Genomic DNA, 4150 nt, shown 5'->3' with positions numbered 1-4150 from the left:
GTTAAGTACTTTTCGAGTTAAGAGGCTTCAAAGTTACGCTCTTTAGCATTAGCGCGCGTGGATACCGTAGTGACGAGCACGAACGCGCGCTCGTATTAATAGTAAATAGCGTAAGGCTGATGGCCTAAAAAACGTAAACGCAAGGGCAGCTCTCGTTTACCGCGCTTGTGTTTACGTTTTTCTCTGCCTTAGCTTACCTTAATCGGCCGGATATGATTTTCCTCTTGCCTTAATCGGCCGCGCGCTAATGCTAAAGAGCGTAACTTTGAAGCTAATGCTAAAGAGCGTAACTTTGAAAACTCAGACAGGCCATGAGTCATCAATCGAAATAGATGTAATCGGAAGAAGCAATATCTGGAGAATACGGCGGGTGTGGTAGGACACCCCAGTTAAGCGCTTCTAACGTTTCCTTGACCGGTTTCGCAACATGTGGCCGAACGTTGTCGTGCTGGAAAATCATTTTGTCGTATCTTCTCACGTAATCTAGCCGTTTTTGCTTCAATGCTCGGCTCAATTGCATCAATTGTTGTTGGTAGCGTTCCCCAGTGATGGTTTCGTTGGGTTGGAGCAGCTCATAATACACTACACCCAGCTGATCCCACCAAATACAGAGCATGAGGTTGACGCCATGAATATTCGGCTCTGCCGTCGATGTTGATGGTTCGCCTGGTTTTTTGCGTTTCTTATCGTAGAGTATCCATTTTTCATCACCCGTCACGATACGATGCAAAAAACTTTTTTTTCTGTGTCTTTGAAGCAACAATTCACAGGTCATTTTGCACCTTTCGACGTCCCTCGACTTCAACTCGTACGGTACCCAATTTCCTTGCTTTTAAATCATTCCAATTTTTAATGTATGAAGAAAATGATTTTATAAACGTTTATAAAAACGTTAAAATAATGGAATAAGTTCTTTTTTTCATTACAAAAACGTTTATTTTAATGTTTGAAATATCGTTTTATTTACGTTATAAGAACATTTCTTTAACATTTGAAGAAAATAATTTTTAAACATTTTTATATTGTTCAAAAAACATTTCTTTTAACATTAAAATAAATGTATTTTAATAAAAACCTTCAAACGTCTGGACATCGTTGATCAATCAACATTTAATGATTCTGCAAGTTCTTCTTGCGTTTGACTCGGTTCTTGATCGAGTAAAGCTTCCACTTCCTCATCTTCAAACTTTTTTGGCTGGCCTGGACGTTCCTTGTCTTCCGTGTCAAAATCACCTTTTTTATAACGTTGAAACCAGTATTCACATGTTGAAATCGATGGAATATAATCACCATAAGTTTCCGACAACATTCGGACTTTCAGCAGCATTTCTCTTCAAATGGAAGCAAAAAAGCAAAGTTTCCCGCAAATTGCGTTTTGTTGGCACAAAATTCGATATATTCAATGCTCAAAAAAACAACTTCGGTTTACACAACTGTTTACACTTCGGCAAAATGACACGTACTGAAAACTAAAGCCACATGATGGTGCTTTGACATGAACGTAGTAACAATATGGCCCGATACGATATAGTACTAGTTACGCCGTCTCTTGAAAATCCTTTAAAATTAATGCATACTCCCAATACATGTTTCTTCAATCAGGAAAAAAATATTTAAAAAATGTTTTAAAATCATTTAAAAACATTTTTAAAAACATTAAAAATAATTGGATAATTCCCATTTTTTTTTATTAAAATACGTTTATTTTAATGTTAAAAATAATGTTTCTTGAACGATATACTAAAAATGTTTAAAAATCATTTTCTTCAAATGTTAAAAAAAATGTTATTATAACGTAAATAAAACGTTATTTCAAACATTAAAATAAATGTTTTTGTAATGAGAAAAAAGAACATCCCGTTATTTTAACGTTTTTATAAACGTTTATAAAAACGTTTCAAAATCATTTTCTTCATGTTAAAAAAATGTTTCTATAACGTTAAAAAAACATTATTTCAAACATTAAAATAAACATTTTTATAATGAAAAAGGGAACTTATTTATTCTTATTGTTTCATAAAAAAACTAATTCCTAATTTTCTCATGTCTTATAACTGCGAGAAACCGAAGGTTGTCAAACACACTCTAAAACTTTCGCAAATCCTCCCTCGATAATTTCGAATCCGAGGCGGTATGCCGGCCACCCACCCACCCACCCATCCATCCTGACTGCGTTGCTTAACCTAACGATCAAGCGGCACGTGGTGACTCCAATGATTCCAACGATGTTCTTACAATTTATGCTTATAAAATGTATACTTGCAGTGTTCACAGTTATAACGTATCTAGCAAATACACGCGTTGATTCCCCTATCTATTTTATTTAATATCACTAAAGTTTAAAATAATATTATTTTAAAAAATTAAATGTTTACCTAAATTAACTTAGAAGAACATTTAAAAAATGTTAAAAATAATAGAATAATTCCTCTTTTTCATTAGAAAAACATTTAATTTTTAAAATAATGTTTTTTTAACTTTATAAGATTTGTTTACAATTCATTTCTTTCGCATTAACAAAAACATTTTTATAACGTTACAAAACATTATATATAACAAAACATTATTTCAAATATAACAAATGTTTTTTTTAATAAAGAAATGAGGTTTAACCAATTCTTATTAAATAATATTAAAACATTTTAACTGTCTGTTTAAAATCTTTTTTCTTGATGCTTTTGTTGACGATCTAAAATTAATCGCAATTTTAATCCCATTTTTTATATTTCCAATGCTTCCAAAATTTTAATTCTCATTTACCTAATCAGGAACCAATATTTTAAAAATGTTTCTAAAATTTTATTTTTTTCATTCATTATTTTCTCAAATCATTCTCAAAAAAATTTTGTTGAATATTTTTTTGCTAATATATAGTAAATATTGCTTTACATTAAATATTCACATAGAATAATAATTTTAAAATATTTTTAAAATATTTTTAAAATATCATGAAAAGATTAGAAAAATGTTTACAATTATTATTTCTGACAAATAATTAATGTATACTAAATATTTAAGAGTCTTTAAAAAATGTTTAAAAAATATTTATTAAATTGTTATATAAAACGAATAATAAATATAAAATAAACGTTTTAAAAACGTTACAGAAACGTTTAAAAAATGTTAACTGAAATTATTATTTTTAACAAATAATTAATCTAAAATATTTTAAAAATGTTTAAACAATGTTTGAAAAATATTTATGAAAATCATAATGTCAAACAAATAATAAATACAAAATAAAAATTTTTATAATGTTTATACAATATTTAATAAAGTCATTATATAAACCAAATAATAAATATAAAATAAACATTTTAAAAACGTTACAGAAATGTTTAAAAAATGTTAACTGAAATTATTATTTTCAACGAATAATTAATGTAAAATAAATATTTTAATAATGTTTAAAATATGTTTGAAAAATATTTATGAAAATCATTATGTCAAACAAATAATAAATGTAAAATAAATAAAAAAAAATATTTTAAAAATGTTACAGAAACATATAAAATGTTTACAAAAATAATTGTTTCAAACGAATAATCAATGAAAAATAAACAATTAAAAATGTTACAAAAACGTTTAAAAAATATTTATTGAAGTCACATTATTCCAAACGAAAATAATTAATGTAAAATAAATATTTAAAAAATCTTTAAAAAATTTTTCAAAAATATTTATTGCAATCATTACGTCGAACGAATAATTAATATAAAATATACATTTTAAAAACGTTACAAAAACGTTTAAAAAAAGTTGACTAAAATCATTATTTTCAACAAATAATTAATGTAAAATATATTTTTAATAAATGTTACAGAAACGTTTAAAAATGTTTATTGAAATCATTATTTCAAACGAATAATTAATGTAAAATATATTTTTAATAAATGTTACAGAAACGTTTAAAAATGTTTATTGAAATCATTATTTCAAACGAATAATTAATGTAAATAAATATTTAAAAAGTACTAAAGGAATATTTAAAAAATATTTATGAAAATCATTATGTCAAACGAATATAAAATGTAAAAAAATATTTTAAAAATGTTACAGAACGTGTGTGTGTGTGTGTGTGTGTGTGTGTGTGTATGTGCGTGTGCGCGCGCGCGTGTGTGTGTGTGTGTGTGTGTGTGTGTGTGTGTGT

At 27.0% G+C, this 4150-nt stretch overlaps 1 protein-coding gene across 2 annotated transcripts in view; it reads right to left on the bottom strand.

Annotated features, from left to right (window-relative positions):
- The window catches only part of LOC116852819, an 86568-nt gene that overhangs the window by 79884 nt on the left and 2534 nt on the right, over positions 1-4150 (bottom strand). The gene's annotated exons all lie outside the window — the stretch shown is intronic.

The sequence above is a fragment of the Odontomachus brunneus genome, unplaced genomic scaffold, assembly GCF_010583005.1.
Source record: "Odontomachus brunneus isolate Ranch 3 - 2012 unplaced genomic scaffold, Obru_v1 Obru_scaffold_257, whole genome shotgun sequence".
Classification (NCBI taxonomy): Eukaryota; Metazoa; Arthropoda; class Insecta; order Hymenoptera; family Formicidae; genus Odontomachus; species Odontomachus brunneus.
Note: the sequence above shows the minus strand (reverse complement) of the source record. Positions and strands in the feature narration are given on the sequence as shown.